Genomic DNA, 17,516 nt, shown 5'->3' with positions numbered 1-17,516 from the left:
GAAACCCAACAAACCTCTATATCAGCCTAATACTCTAAAGAGGCCACCCTTGATTATATCAGCAACACCAAGAACTGTACCAATTGCCCCAATAAGGCTGAGAATCCCAGTAATACCATCCACAACACCAATCATCTCACCGATCAAACCAACAACTCCATCAACAACAACAACTGCATCAAAATCACCATTAGTAGTATCAGAACCCCCAGTATCATCAACAACACTAATAATTCCATCAGAAGTAGTAGATTCAACAATGTCGATACTCCCAGTATTAGATTCACTAATCCCAATAATCCTCCCCGTAGCACCAACCATTCCATCTCCAAAGGTACATCAACCGATCACACCGACAGTGTTTAACTCAAAGGATATCCCGATTTGGTGTAGTAATCGGATGTTGGAAAGTGACTCAGAGACTGACTCACATGAGTGGGAATTTGATTCCATACAGCTCAATAATTCAGATGAGGAAGACGCATCACCACCTCCACCTCACAAAGAAATCCCTGTTTACGGAGAAGCACAGATTAAAACCTCTTGGGTTCCTGATCTGGAAACACCTTCCACAGACCCTACGTCACATCCTATGCCTGATTCTGATAGGCAGAGTAACATCAATGACCCTCACCACAACATCTTAACCCTCACTAACACATCTTATGAACTTAACCTGACTGATGAGGTAATGCCCATTATTCATCCTGAACTTATCGAATGGAACCAACCAAATCCCCCATGCCTTGACCATTTCCAAAATGATGAGGCGATCATTGACTTTTTGGAACTACGGGATAACATACCAAGTGGGAATCACAAAGTTGGATTCACCATTGAACTTAATAGCGCAACCTACTCCGGGGCGAATGCCAAACCTTTCAGCTACAAAAATATTACAATAAAACATGGATCTTCCAATGCAAACCACACTGTGGCACTGTTTGATCCCAAAAAAGTAAAAAGAAAGAGTGTATCCAATGGTGAAAACCTCTCTGAGGCGCCTACGGATGAAAGGTTTGACATTCTCCCCTCCAGTGCAAATCAGGAATGATCAACAATCCTTATTGAGGAAACAAAAGAATTAAACATGGGGACTCCTAAAACTCCTTACCACATACATCTGGCATCTCTTTTAACTTCAGAGGAACAACCTAAGTTTGTAGAGTTCTTCTAGAAGCATCAGATCAACTTTGTATGGTCATATATAGACATGCTTGGTCTTGATCCTGATTTAGTCATGCATCACCCCACTGTAGCAAACGGAGCTAATCCTGTCAAATAGAAGCTTCACAAGATGCACCCCCAGATTGTTGTACTAGTCAAAGCAGAACTTAAGAAACTCCTGGATGTTGGTTTTATTAGACCAATTGATTATGCAGATTGGATATCTAACATTGTACCTGTTGGCAAACCAAATGGGGCATTCATATCTGTACTAACTTCAGAGATCTAAACAGGGCATGTCCTAAAGATGACTTCCCCCTACCAAATATTGGCATGATCGTGGATCTAACAGCAGGACATGTCATGCTTTATCTCATGGATGGCTTTTCAGGGTATAACCAGATAAAGATTGCACCACAAGATCAACATAAGACTGCCTTCACATGTCCATGGAGAACATACTGTTGGATCGTAATGCCTTTTGGTCTAAACAATGCAAGAGTGACCTATCAAAGAGCCATGACAACCATCTTTCATGATATGATGCATACCATAATGGAGGATTATGTTGATGACTTACTGGAAAAGTCATTAACAAGAGAAGGTCATCTAGCAATATTAGAGAAAATCTTTGACAGACATGAACAATATCATGTTTGACTCAACCCAAAGAAATGTGTCTTTGGAGTAACCTCAGGGAAGATTCTGGATAAAAGTACAAAGTTGTGTCACACTTTTATAAAGGAAATGGCCAATGTTGATTCAACTTTTTAAATTAAATCAATAGAAAGTGAAATATATGTTTTGAATTTTGACATGATGTAAACTAATCAAATTTATATTCTTATGTCTCTTTTAAGTTTGTAATTTTAACAAAAATTTAAAAAATTATTTGAATATAGTTTTTTATAAAGTAAACACTATAATTTAGTTGCTGAAAAAATGTTGAAATTGAAGTTATACAAGCCACCACACTTTATTTAGTAAAATTTACTTTTTTTTCTTGATTTATTTTTTGTATATTGATAACTTGAAACTTTAGTGCATGGATATCTTGTTTACAATTGTATATAAATATATATTTTTCATTAAATTTGAAAAGTTGTGTGTGCTGAAATATAACTGTTTCCAATTCCCACCACCTTTTTTCTTAATTATTTATCTAAATCATAAAAGAATTATATCATCTTGACATAGATTCTTTTCTCTACTGCATCATATTTTTTTATATTTTTTTTTAATAAATTTCAGTATCTTTCCTTGACAAGATAATCAACCTTATATTAATGTTGATGACCTACTTTCAATAAAAATAAAATATGAAACATAAAAACTAATTAAAATATTAAAAGATATTTGTTTTGGAAAATTCACTTATAGATCTATAAAAGGGTATTTTTACATTTCAAAAAAAATATTATTTATAAGAGTAGGAGTTGTTGAAACATCGAGTTTTTTTTTTTTTTTTTTGTAATTAGACCAAAAGTAGTATAAAATATACATTTAGTAGACACTTCCAATTGGAAAAGTTGTGGCCCATATATAACTTAGCTATAATGAATCTATATAGACCACATGTTTGACGAAAATTAATTTTTAGTTAGAATTACTTAAATTCACTTGTGTTGATAAGTTAGCCTAAAACGTGACACAACTTTGTGCTTTTACCCTTCTAGGATACATTGTCTCAAGCAAAGGCATTGAGGGTGATCCTGCAAAGGTCAAAGCAATCATGGACATGCCACCTCCAAAGAACATCAGTCAGTGAAGGACATTACAAGGACGACTACAATCCATTCGAAGATTCATTGCACAACTAGCAGATAAGTGTCATCCTTTTACACGTCTGTTACACAAAAACATCCACTTTCAATGGGATGCCAAATGTCAGCAAGCATTCTAGATGCTCAAGGACTATCCCATGAATACACCATTGTTAATCCCACCATATCCAAGTAGACATCTATTGCTCTATATTTCAACAACTAATATGACATTAGGAGTACTGCTGGCACAACACAATGCATAAGGGAAAGAGTGTGTTGTATACTATATCTCTCACACACTGGTCGGCTTTGAACTCAATTACACACCTATTGAGCGAGCTTGCCTAGTAGTAATCTTGACAGCCACTAAACTGAGGCACTACCTGTTAACACATAAAGTACAACTTATTGCAAAGATTGATCCACTAAAGTACTTACTCAGCAAAGCAGCATTGACAGGCCGCTTGGCCAAATGGGTGATGATTCTGAGTGAATTTGACATTGAGTATGTGGATAGTAAGGCTATTAAGGGGCAAGTTATTGCAAACTAGTTGGTCGATGCACCCCTCATAGGTGATCATCCTCTTATTTCCAATTTTCTAGATGAAGAGATATTCATGATCACAATAGCACAACCATGGAAACTCTACTTTGACGATTCATATACTAGGCATGGCTCGGGGGCAGGCATTTTGTTTATCACACCTCAAGGTGACAGCATCCCAAAGTCTTACAGGCTAACTTTTCCATGTACAAACAACATAGAAGAATATGAGGCCTTGATCACAGAACTCAGACTAGCCATACAATGGAAACTAAAAGAGCTATAGATATATGGCGACTCCCAACTTGTCATCTGACAAGTTACAGACGAATATCAGACCAAGGATGATAAACTCATACCATACAAGCAAATGGTGGAGAGTTTAAAAGCATCATTTATGACTATCACCTTTGAGCAGATACCTAGAGATCATAATCAAACTGTTGACGCCATGGCTACCATTGCATCTCTCCTAGATCTTCCACAAAATTCAACACACTATGAGTTCTTGGTAGAACAACTTTGGATTCTCGCTTATGATATCCCTGAATCCAAGATCATATGTCTCCTTGTTGGTTCTAAATCCCTATGGTACGGTGAGTTCTACACCTATCTCCACGATCACACACTTCCTCCTAACCAATCGAATAACCAACACAAAACCTTCATTCGCTAAACCGCTCGATATACCATCATTTTTGAAACCCTATACCAATGCAGTCTTGATGGTACTCTCCTTCAATGTCTGGAATAGGATGAGACAACAAAGGCCTTGGAAGAGGTACATGAAGGAATTTGTGGGACTCACTCAAGCGGTCCTTCCTTAGCAAAGAAGATCATGTGCGCTAGATACTATTGGCCATCCATGGAAAAAGACTCCTACTATTTTGTCAGAAAATGCAAGAAATGCCAAGTTCATGGAGACTTGATACATGCACCAGCACAGGAATTGCAACCAATCACAACACCGTGGCCCTTTTGTCAATGGGTACTTGATCTTGTGGGTAAAATTCATCCATCCTCATCCAATGGCCATAAATTTATCATTACTGCCACCGCATAATTCACAAAGTGGATTGAAGCTGTTCCACTTAACCAAGTCACCAGCACACATATCGCCTCATTCATCCTTAATTACATCATCTACCGGTATGGTGTACCCATGTCCATCATCATAGATAACGAGCTTCCTTTCAAAAATCAGGATGTCCGTGAGCTCTGTTAGAAGTTTCACATCTAACACCGCTTTTCCACTCCCTATTACCCACAAGGAAATGGTCAGGCCAAAGGATCGTATAAGAACATATTGATAATCCTCAAGAAGATGATCAATGATGCCAGTTGTGAGTGGCACATTCAATTAAATCCATCACAATGGGCCTATCGAACTAGCATTCGAACCCCTACACGCGCAACTCCCTACTTAATGGTCTATGGCGTAGAAGCCATCCTTCCTATCGAGGTTGAGATACCATCTCTACAGGTTTCCTTGCATAATCTGATAGATGATGAAGCATACAAAGTCTCTCGTCTTCAAGACTTGGAACTAGTTGATGAAAGGTGACAAGTTGCATACAACCACCTCAAAGCCTATCAACAGCAAATGAGAAGAAGCTATAATCATCAAGTTAGACCTCGTACATATGAGGTAGGTGATCTTGTTCTCAGAGAAAATCCTTGTAACCAACCAAACAGAGAACATCAGGGCAAGTTTGAATCAAACTGGTTGGGTCCATATGTTATCACTGTTGTATTTGGGTCTGGGGCATATCAGTTGGCTACTTCAGAAGGAGAACCACTAGTAGATCCGATCAACAACATGCACCTCAAACGGTTCCATACATAAGTTGTACAAAGCATTAGGCTCCCATACATACCAGAAAGAACACTGAAAACATTCAGATAAATGTCCTAAAGAAAATACAAAAAAATCAAAATAGTAAAGAAAAATCATACATCCAAACGGTGAACAACCACTCCGGTGGCACCTTGGGTAAGTGCGATGGTGAAAACCTGGCAAACAGGCACCACACGTAAAAGATATGGCTCCATTGTCTTTTAGACTTGTTGCAATCACATTCATTGCATCCACTCATCCATCAGTCAAACCATGGCTTGTTATTGATCTGCCATCAAGGATAGTACTTCATGCATCTTGCATCCCACTTTTTCATAGTCATGTCTAACTAGGGGCAATACTCTTAACCTATTGATGGAAGTGGATTCTACGTTACTTGTGATTCATTGAGTAAAACATTCAAAACTATCTTACAAAATCCAAAAACATTCAAAACTGTCCCACAAAATCCAAAAACATTCAAAAAACAACTCACAAAATCCAAAACATTCACAAAAAAACTCACAAAAATCCAAAAACATCATGAAACATCAAAAATCGATAAAAAACATTGCAACGCATAAAAATCCTTTGTACATATGCATCAAAATAGACATTAAACAAACATTTTGAGCTACTCAAACAATGATCACTTATCACATCAACCAAACAATCAACATCGACACACAATTGTCTTAACAAGGATGCATCTTTCCTTACCAAAACAAAGACATGATAACATTTTCTTTGACAAGAAAATTTTGTTTAAAGCTATCAAGTACTTGGTCAGTATGATAAAGTTATTTATTCATTTATATCAGGTTCCTACGCTACTTCGGGATATCCACAAGTGATTAGTGTAGTTGGGATGGTTCCTAAGCATTGTTTGTTTATCTTCTGCGATTTATTCCAATGAAGTTCTGGGGCATGTACTAATGGTGTCTACGTGGGAAGTTCACTAAGCTATGTGATCTTATGTGAAATACAGTCATGGATCACTATGGGTTGCTGAATACAACGTATACCTCGACCATATGAGCATGAACCATTATGGAGGGTCCATATTCTTTATCTATGCTGCTTTCTTACAGGTACAATGCTCCAAACTTAGTTCCTACTGCCTCGTCCAAGATTGATACTACCATTGCTCAATGATGAAAAATAAAGCACTATGGATTGTCATTCCATCTCATCTATTTATATTGCATTCCATCCATCCATACATTCATATAGTTGCATATCATTTATACATAGAAATGACAATGGATGCATACTCTATTTTTTTTATCTTCTTCCATAGGAATGGGTCCTAGGTCCTCCATATCTTCTATCTAACACTGAATCCCCCCCTCACCCTCCCTATCTAGGTCATCATCATAAATCCCTTCATCGTGTCCCATCAACCCAATCAAGCCACGTTCATCACCATCCATCTCTAGAAGGAGGGACCATGTTTCCCATTCGAAGCCATCCTATAAGCCAAGCAAGTTACTCCGTCTGCACAAGTAATAGATCATGGCAAACCTAGATTATCAACAGATACTCTGATCAAGTATCTTCGGGTCTCAACAGGTAATCAATCATGGCAAACCTAGACTAACAACAGACATTTATCATAATGACCTAGTCTCAACGGGGATACTATGATTCACCACAACCATCCATCACACGCAAACACTATCAATTGATCAACCAATCAAACACAATCAACACAGACAATTACTTCAATTGTCTAAGTCTCAATGAGTATTTTTCTTTGTATACCTTGACTTCATCAGGCAATTACATCAGTTGTCTAAGTCACCAACTAGTCACTTTGATTCACTTACTTAGAATTTATCCTGTCCAAGTGACCAACTAGCATCAACTGTCACGCTTTGACTCGACCAGGGCAATTCCACCAATTGCACCAGATTGCCCAACCAATTTTGATGAATTGTATAAGCTCAATCAAAGGCACAACACTACATTTTCATCGTCTCTCCTACATGACCTAAGGGTACTCGTTGGATTGCCCTTTCTTCGTATTCACTCCATTTTCTTCCATTCTTTCACCGTTATTGCTAATCTCTTCTATTCTACCTCCCCTCCACTTCTCATTATTTTTTGAGAGATCGCCTGATTTTTCAAAAAAAATTGGCCCATCTCTCGAGGGGGCACCCATTAAATTAAACATTTATGGGGCATATTTCTTCACGCCTATTTTTCTTTCTTTGAAATGATGCGATAAACCGCACCGTCTCAAAGAGGGTCAGATGTAGTCACATAAATCTGTCCATTTAATTAAATGAATATTTACTATTTATTTTGATTAGTAAACCATCAGTCACCAATTAATTAAATATTTAATTAGTTCATCCTTACTCTCTTCTTCTATTAACTAAATAAATTATCCAATTTATATAAATTAATTCATTAAACCACGCCTCTAAATCAATTAAATGAATAAATTTTATTTATTTAATTTAATCCCCTTTCCTCTTTTAAATAAATAAATTAAAACATTTATTTAAATCATTAAACTCCCCCCCCAACTTGCAGTCTCCTACAAATGCAAGTTGCAACCACAAGTAGAAATAAATTAATTTTATTTTAATTTAAATCTTATTTTCTCTCACCCACCAAATCCACTTGCAATCCTAAATCCCCTTCTACACCCTTCTAACCACTTTCTCATCATTCCTAATTAGCCTAATCCATCACCTAAATATTGTCAAATTCCTAAGCAACTTGAAGTCACTTCTCAAAGACTCCAAAGTCTTTGAAAAGCATTTAATGTTTTATGTGTTCAACAAGCTAACCCCTAAAGTCTTCCAAACCACTAATGGCTCTTACATGACCATTAATGCCTCTTACATAACCATTTATGGTTAAATCCGCTTGCTCCCATGGTTAGAGACTTTACCTCTAACTCAACCCTCATTTAACCCATGGGTCTCTTCAAGCATTTATTGCTTTGACCATGGTTATCCTCACTAACTCTTGCACAAGAGTTTATCCATTGGATAAAGACATTATTTATTGGATAATGGCTTTATGCTTTCAACTCAACATTAACCTTACCTCCCAAGTTAACCCTCAAGTCATGTCAAGCATTTAATGCTTATTCTCTCTCCTCTCAACCCATCTCTTATTGACATTTGTCATGTGATTGGGTTGAAAGTCCTCACATGGATCTTAAGCCCTTCAATCTTGACCCTTGTTGAGATTATTCAATCTCAACCTTCCATTGCTCCATTTTACCTATAAATAGAGCTCATTTTTTCATAATCTAGATCCTGAAAACTTGTATGCATTTAACCTATAGTGAAATTTAGAGAGCATTTACATTTACTCTTTTAGACTAAAATCAACACTAGATTAGATAATATCTCATTTTTAGTTTGTTCATGTTTGCATTTTCATGACCTTTTATTCACAATCTTGAATCTCCATAAGACATCCAAAAAATAGTGCAAAAAGCTACTAAGAGCTACACTCATTTGGGAACTTGAAGAGGAGAGGAACAAGGGAGGAGCCACTATGAATATTTTTCTCAGCATTTGGAGGAGTTTAGTTTACCTCTTTTGTCTTTGCATGCTTTCCATTTCTTATTTAGTATCTCTCTTGATATGCTTGATTAGGCTATTGTTTAAATTGTGATTTCTAACACTAACAATTGGTTTCTCGCTTGTTGCTTGGGTTTGTCATCCTAACAATCTCCTTTTTGCAGAGCATCAACTTCTTTAATTTGTTTTCCTATCGGCATATCAAATGCCCATTGTGTTTTATTGGATCCCGGTAGCTCATTCAAAAAGAAATTAATCAAGCAGACCACAAGGTTGCCATATCAAAAAACACCTTTCTTCTCACCCTTAATCTTCCCTAGGTTTATGATTAGCTCATCACACATCCATTGACAAAGATCATACTTTTCATTTTCTTTGACCATCTTGTGATCACAGTAAATGCATGCATAACAAGTGACATTATTTTTCTGAATTGCCTTGCTATATCCTTGACCATTCCTTGACCTACATCGATTAGCCATATGTCCAAACTTTCCACATGCATGAAATTTCACAATCATTCTACAATATTTTGTCCTATGACCATACTTCTTACAATTTGAACACTTACCAAGAACTGCATTGTTATCGTGATTTGCTCTATTTATGCAATGTCTTGCCATATGACCAAATTTATTGCAAAGAAAACATCTACCATTGAATTTATGTGAATTGGGTTGCCTTACCATTGTATTTTGATTCCAGTTGATAGGTGGATTCTCTTGACCAATTGTCTCATTTGCAATTGCAATGCCGAAGCTTTCTCCATGCTCAAATCCAAGACCTCTAGTGTCTCCCTTGCGCCTTTGATCCTTCAATAGCTCATAAATTTTTGTAGAACTCTCCTTAGAATTGTCTTTGTATTCATTTGTAGTGTCCAGATTTCCCCTTAGGACTGTTATCAGTCTTTCCAACTCCTGCTCATTATTCTGGGATTGCGCCAGTTCAGTTCTCAACATATCATTCTCATGCGCCAACCTAATGCATTCCTCAAATATGTCTTTCACAGATTTGCCAAGATTTTCTTCATCCTTCTTCCGGTCTTTAATCTCCTTGGACATCCTCATAGTTAGGGCTTGCATTTCATTCTTCATCACACCATTCTCCCAACTCAGCTTCTGACATTGTTCCTTAAGGGTATGCTTCTCTTCATCATCCTGATTTTGTAAAAGTTCCTATCTTCTAGCTTGAATATATGACAACCTCTCATGTAGGATAAGAATCAATTCCTTTGCAGAGTTCAATTCATCTTGCAACTTCAAGTTCTTCATCCTTTCAACATCATAGTCCCCAAGTGCTACTTCAAGCTTTTTCTCCATACTCATCTCCATGCATTCTGGATTCAGAATCTTCCTTACATTGTTAGACTTACTCCAAGGCACTAGGCTTTGATACCAATTATTGGAATCCAAGAACACTGAGAGGGGGGATGAATCAATGTTCTACTGGAAAGATCAATTTTAACCTGGTTAACAAGTATTTCAATAACCGGTAATCATAAAATAATATAACAACAAATGGAAATGAAGCAACCACAAGAGCATACACCATAACACAAAGATTTATACGTGGAAAACCTCAAAGAGGAAACACCATGGTGGGATTACTGACCCACAATATTTATCCAGTGGCCAAATGAATAAATATTACAATAGGGGCCTGCACATGACGGAAGCCCAATAGCCTAGAGCACACCGCTCATCACAAAAGGAGCCTCACTGACTAAAAACACCAAATATGGAGTTATAAACAAAATTCTGAACTCTAAAAGTGTATCTGCTATGTTGGATGAGTTCTGGTTAAAGGACAATTTGTACCGGTTTTCACTGTGTCCTCCCTTATTGGTATCTTGCTTCGCTTCCCCAACCTCTAAACCAATATCCAAGACCGACTACAGAATATTACATTTGCAGTCTATTGATCAAGATCACTCGCACAATATCACATCACTATATTGCATTTATCTTTTCAAAATAACCTAACCGGACAAACTAAAATACCCTTTCCAAACACAAACATAAATGCCTTATGTCAACATTCAATGATATTACAATCTATTTACCTGTCGACCTAGACAAAAATGAATGCATTGAACTTTGTGACTGATGTCGTTGATTGTTGTAGTGTAGACCTACCAGATCAATTTCCTATGTTGGCCTCATATACCGGTTCCTAGTTTGTTGGTTTCCTTTGTCTGTCGGTGTCGGTTCCTAGTTTATTGGTTTCCTTTGTCTGCTAGTGTCAGTTCCTTGTGTGTCGGATGACTTGAATGTCGGTTTCCAAACAATGAATACCGATGAGTATCGGTTAAGTGACCAACCCAAAATGGTGTGTTTTTCCATCAATGACAACACAAATAAACTGAATGAGTGTCAATTGCCAACATCCACATCATGCATATCTATAGAGAAGGAAATGGGGTTGTTGATGCTCTTGCAACACTTAGATTAACGGATTTAGGCTTAAATTTTGGAGGAATCCCCACTCTTTTCCTCCTAATGTTAACTCCCTCTTCAAGGGAGAGTACACTAATCTCACTCCTCATGATTAAGCTATCCTTCGGTCTCTCCTGCATTCTCCTCTTGCCTTTCTGGGGCCTCTGGAGGAATTATTTTTCAAATTTGAATAAGTGCAATCCTTTGATGACTATCACCAACAGTCTGTTGAGGTGGAATGCTAGAATGGCTACTAAGAGTGAGGTGTATGCCACAATTATTTTTTGGTACACTTTCCTTGGGTATTTCCTTATGATGGATCTGAAATGTGATCACACACAAATCAATCAGCCTGGTTGGACAAACTTGATTGGTTGTTGCATGCAAATTCCGCCACGTGCTCCTTACATTAATGATAATCGATTCTGTTTTGATTTCATGATGCTTTTCAACATGCCCAAGGTCATATCACAAGGGGTGATTATTGGCTCTCACAAAATTTCTACTCCCAAGGACAATTATGGTAATAATTTTGCTGAAAGGCACCTTGATCACCAAATCATAATTAAAATCTCTGAATCTTGCAAAAAACTTGTTTCTATTTTCACTAAGGGTTATACTCTCGATGTTGGAGTTTGTTGGACATTGTTGCTACTAGGATATGTAGTTGTCATTGATGTCAACATATTCATGTGATTTGCTCCGGTGTTTGCATATTAGGAAGATCTTATGATCTGGTTTTGCAATTTGTTTATCTGATCAGTGCTTTGTAGAGCTCAGTATTTCCTCTGTCATATTTCGGTGTGATTAGATATTGAGCTGATATTTTGGGATATTGTTTGAGATGGTCTTGTGTATCTTCATTTCAAATGGATTGTGATTTGGTGCTCAGATAAAGATTTGATAAGTGGTGTTGATACAGTTGTTTCTGATGATTCTAATGTGCTTGATGGTGTTTCCTAATTATGTCCTATTTGTTCTGGTGATCTGCATTGATCGTTGTGCAATTTTTTTATGGTTTGTATGAAGCGATGATGATTTTCATGTTGTGCAGTTTTTTCGGTGGTGTAGCGTGTTTCGGTTGTTCTTGACGTGATTTATGGTGGATTTGATCATTTGGAAATTTGAATTAGGTCCATGTTATGTCATATAAATATTCATATTGGTCTGGTGGTTGATCTTTGTATCATGTGATGAAATTTTATAATTGTGAGTTAAGGGTTTAGCCGACCTTGTTGTCAAGGTTGATGATTTGTATATATAGGTGATATTGTAATGTAATTTAGGTGTCAAGGTTGTGTTTGCATTATCAGAGAGTGGTGTATGTGTAGTCAAGTGATTCAACCTTTGATGTTGTGATTGAGGAGATATTGGTGTTGCTGAGAAGACATTTGTGCTTAACTGTAACTGCAATCAGGCATTTAGAGATACTATTATTTCAGTTTATTTTTTCTGGATTGTAGTCTAAATCTTGTTGTAAGTCAGTGAGACTTCCCTGAGGGTTGTAGCCTTTTGGTTTATTATCTTTTGAGAAGTGATCTCTAAGTAGTGCGCCTGAATGCATGTGCATTCCCCATTGCAATATTTTCACATAATACTACAGAGTATCATCTTACTCTGGGTAGGTTCCCACCGTGGATTTTCCCTTAATCGGGTTTTCCATGTCAAAATCTTGGTGTTGTGTGTTGTGCTTTAAATTGTCTTATCTTTGTTGTTGTTGCAATTTATCAGATCTATATTTGTGATTAAGTTTGTAGATCCGGTAAAGACTGATTCACTCCCCTCTCAGTCTTCATTGTTTCCGCCAACAATTAATATCAGAGCTAGATCCTCTGGAAGAAGCTTAACCACTTGAGGAGATCCAAGATGGCAGTTGCATGTGTTATCTTTAAGAAGGACAGTCTGAGATTTGATGGAAGTAATTATGATATATGGAAGAAATGGATGGAAGTACACTTGAAATGTCTTAGAGAAGATTACTGGAAGATTACAAAGAGTGCCTATTATGCCCCTCCGAATAGACTGGTTACTACTGATGAGATCAAGGAAGCTGAACATAATATTAGAGCGAAGGAAGCACTGCTTATTGCCCTGACTGATTCTAAGATGAAAAATGTAATAGAACTTCAGATCACACATGAGATCTAGGAGAATCTTGAAATCCTATATGAAGGTGATAAACAAGTGAAAGTTTCTAAGTTACAGAGTTTGAAAGGAAAGTATGAGACGTTGAAGATGGGAGAAGATGCGAACATACACTCTTTCATGGCTAAGGTGAATGGTCTTGTCCTAGGTATCAGATGTGCTGGTGGAACCCTTAAAGAAGATGAAATAGTTGCTAAGGTTCCAAGATCTTTGTTGCCTGCTTATAAGCATAAGGTTGTTGTTATTGATGAGATCTAGAGTGTGACTACAGTGACAATAGATATGCTGGTTGGCAAGATTGCTGATTTTTAGCTGAGAAAATTTGGAGAATCACAAGGAAAGTCCAAGACAACGTTTAGAGCATCAACATCTGTATCCAGAAAGAATAATTATGATCCTTTCGAGTGCAAAACATCTAGATATGAAAGAGAGAGAAGAGAGATCTAAGAGAAAGAAAAAGAACTGGATGAGCTTGAAGCATTGATTGCTTGAAGATTGCTTAAAGGAGATGGTAAGTATGATGGAAAATTGCCTTTGAAATGTTTCTCTTGTAATTAGATGGGACATTTTGCTTCTAGATGCCTAGAGAGAATGGCTAAGTATGATAGGCATGATAGGAATGATAGATATGAGAAGCATGAGAAGTATGACAAGCCTTACAAGTCTAAATGGAAGTATAGAAATTAGAAGGACTGCTATTATGTTGTTGATGAAGGTGTCGCAAATGATGAATCTGAAGGAGATGAAGTTGTATTTCTTGCCATTAAGGAAGATGGACCTGTACCTATTGATTCCACAAGATGTACTATTGAAGAGAAATCTTTAGCTACTAAAGTTGAAGAGAAAGATGAATGGGTGATTGATGGTGGTGGTTCACATCATATGATCGATGATAAAAATAAATTTGTCAGTATGGAAAGATACGATGGTGAAATAGTAAGATTTGGAGATGACAAAGCCTGTGTGATCTGTGGGAGAGGTTCTATATCTTTTGATGGTAAGCATAACATTGATGATGTCTTGTATGTTGAAGGTTTGAAGCATAATATTTTCAGTGTTGGACAGATGGTTGATAAAGGTTATGATCTACAATTAAAGAATGGAAATGCAAGATCCTAAATGCCTCTGGTATAGAGATTGCATCTGGAACTATGATTGAAGGTAACATTTTTCATTTGAATGCCGATGATAAAAGTTGTTTGATTACTCAAATAGATGAAAGTTGGTTTTGGCATAGAAGAATATGTCATGTTAACTTTGATTCAATGATTAAGACCAGTTCCACACAAGCTGTTAGAGATCTACCTAAGATTGTTAAGCCTACTAATCCGATATGTAAAGATTGGCAGTTGGGTAAGCAAACAAGGATTTCTTTCAAGAGAAAACAATATGCATCTGATGGATTACTAGATCTTGTGCATACTGACCTATGTGGACCTACAAATGTTAGAAGTGTGCAGGGTGATATATATTTTATGTTGTTAATTGATGATTATTCCAGGATGATGTGGGTTGTATTTTTGAAGGAGAAATTAGAAGCATTGGGCAAGTTCAAGATATTCAAAGAAAAGCTAGAGACTGAGTCTGGACTAAAGGTGAAATGTTTGAGATCTGTTAGAGGTGGATAATTCTATTCTGATGAGTTCAATTCATTCCGTGAGAAGCATGGAATCAGAAGACAATTATTTTCTCCTAGAACCCCTCAGCAAAATGGAGTTGTTGAGAGGAAGAACAAAATTATTTTTGATGTTACCAGGACTATGTTGATTGAAGGGAATGTTCCGAAGATCTATTGGAGAGACTCTATTAGCACTGTTGTTTACACATTCAATAGAGTTCACATTAAAGGTGATACTGGTAAGAATCCATATGAGTTATGGTTTGGTCATGTTCCTACTATGAGATATTTCAGAGTATTTGGTAGAAAATGTTATATCAAGAGAGATGAGGATATAGGAAATTTTTATGCTAGAAGTGATGAAGAAATTTTCTTGGGATATTCTACAAAGAGAAAAGCCTACCAGTGCTATAATAAAAGACTGAGAAAGATAGTGAAAAGTGCAAATGTGAAGGTGGATGAGAATCTTACGAAAGAGATTAGAGAATGCAGATATGATGATGGTCAGCATATTATTCTAAACCTTGTTCAGATTGAAGAGTCAAAGTAGATGGATCCAGTAGAGACAAATAACTTGGATGTTGTTGTTGTCGGTGAAGAGGTGTAGGAGCTTGAGAAATTAGAACAATCAGAAGACTCTGAGGTATGTAATATTGAATCATTCTGTAAATAAGATTATTGGTGATAAGAATAAAGGTGTGAGGACTAGAAGAAGGTTAACTGCTAAAGAAGTATGTTTGATTTCTAAAGTTGAACATAAAGATGTTGTTGAAGCCTATAAAGATGAAAATTGGATGAGATCTATGGAAGAAGAATTGGACCATATTGAAAATAATAAGACATGGGAGCTTGTGCCTAGACCTAAGGATAAGAATGTTATTGGTACTAAATGGGTATTCGAGAATAAATTGAATGAAGCCGGTGAAGTTGTCAGAAATAAACTTAGACTAGTTTTCAAAGGATATTCTCATAAAGAAGGAATTGATTATGAGGAGACTTTTGCTCCGGTGGCCAGACTTGAAGCTATTAGACTATTGCTTACATATGCTACTTATAAAGATTTCAAGGTATATTAGATGGATGTCAAATCTGCCTTTTTGAATGGTGATCTTGAGGAAGAAGTCTACATTGAGCAACCAAATGGATTTTCATTATCAAATGATGGAGACATGGTATGCAAACTGAAGAAATCTCTTTATGGATTGAAACAAGCCCCTAGAGTTTGGTATGATAGACTAGATAAATATTTGTTGAAAATCAGATTTAATAAAGGTGTTGTTGATAGTAATTTGTACTTTAAGATGGAAAATGATAACATCTTGATTGTTGAAGTATTTTTTGATGATATTATTTTTTGAGGTGATGATGAATTGAGCATGAAGTTTGTCAGTGATATGTAGAAAGAATTTGAGATGTCTATGATTGGTGAGATGAAATTTTTCTTAGGTTTGCAAATTTCATAGACTAGGGTATATTTATATCTCAAACTATGTGAAGGAATTGTTGAAGAAGTTTGGGTTGGATGACTCCAAACTTATTGAAACTCCTATGGTGACTGGCTGTAAATTGTCTAAGAATGACAAATCTCTGAAAGCTAATTAGAGTTTGTACAGATATATGGTTGGTGGATTGCTATATCTTACTCGGACTAGACTAGACATTATGCATGCTATGGGCAAGACTGTTAGATATCAAGCTAATCCGAAAGAGATTCATGTCATTGTTGTTAAGAGGATATTCAGATACCTGAAGGGGACTATGGATTATGGTTTGTAGTATCCGAGGAATGATGATTTCATGCTACATGCTTACATTAGTGTTGGTTGGACTGGTGATGTCGATGACTGGAAGAGCACTACCAATGGAACATTAGTTTTGGGAAAGAAGCTGGTTTCATGGGATAGTAAGAAACAAGATTCAATGTCATTATCTACTATTGAAGCTGAGTTCCTTGCCTCAACGATATTGCCTTGTTTTAGTCTGAGAAGGCATTTTGGCAAGAGCATTTTCTGCTCTTGTCGGCATGTGATGCTATACCAAAAGGTCTTCCCTTTGGTGGGATCATTCTCGGGCCCACCTCTCCCTTGTGTTCACAGGATTTCTTTGTTGGCTGGCGTTGATTGGTCCACGAGTGCCATGGTCTGCTCATGTGGGACCCCCGATGGCATGGCTATATATGTCCATGTAGTGGGACCACTACCGAGCCTGTTTGGCCTCTGTGTCCATGCTTTTCAAGTTGGTGCCTGTAGATTTGTCATTTTGGCAAGACCTTGCCTTTTGGCAAGACTCAAACCATCTTGGGTCAAAACCTGTTGAGCTATACAGAAATACCTTTTTGGTGCGATGGTTTTTTGTGTCTGGCAAAAATATGTTTCCTCCTTGGCGATGATCCTTCTTGGAGTTTTGGCCCACCTTGCCCATGTGCTATACAGGTATTCAGATGATGACCGCCCATT

The sequence above is a fragment of the Cryptomeria japonica genome, chromosome 6 (assembly GCF_030272615.1).
Source record: "Cryptomeria japonica chromosome 6, Sugi_1.0, whole genome shotgun sequence".
NCBI classification, from domain to species: Eukaryota; Viridiplantae; Streptophyta; class Pinopsida; order Cupressales; family Cupressaceae; genus Cryptomeria; species Cryptomeria japonica.
The sequence above is the reverse complement of the archived record's forward strand: the minus strand, read 5'-3'. Positions refer to the sequence as shown.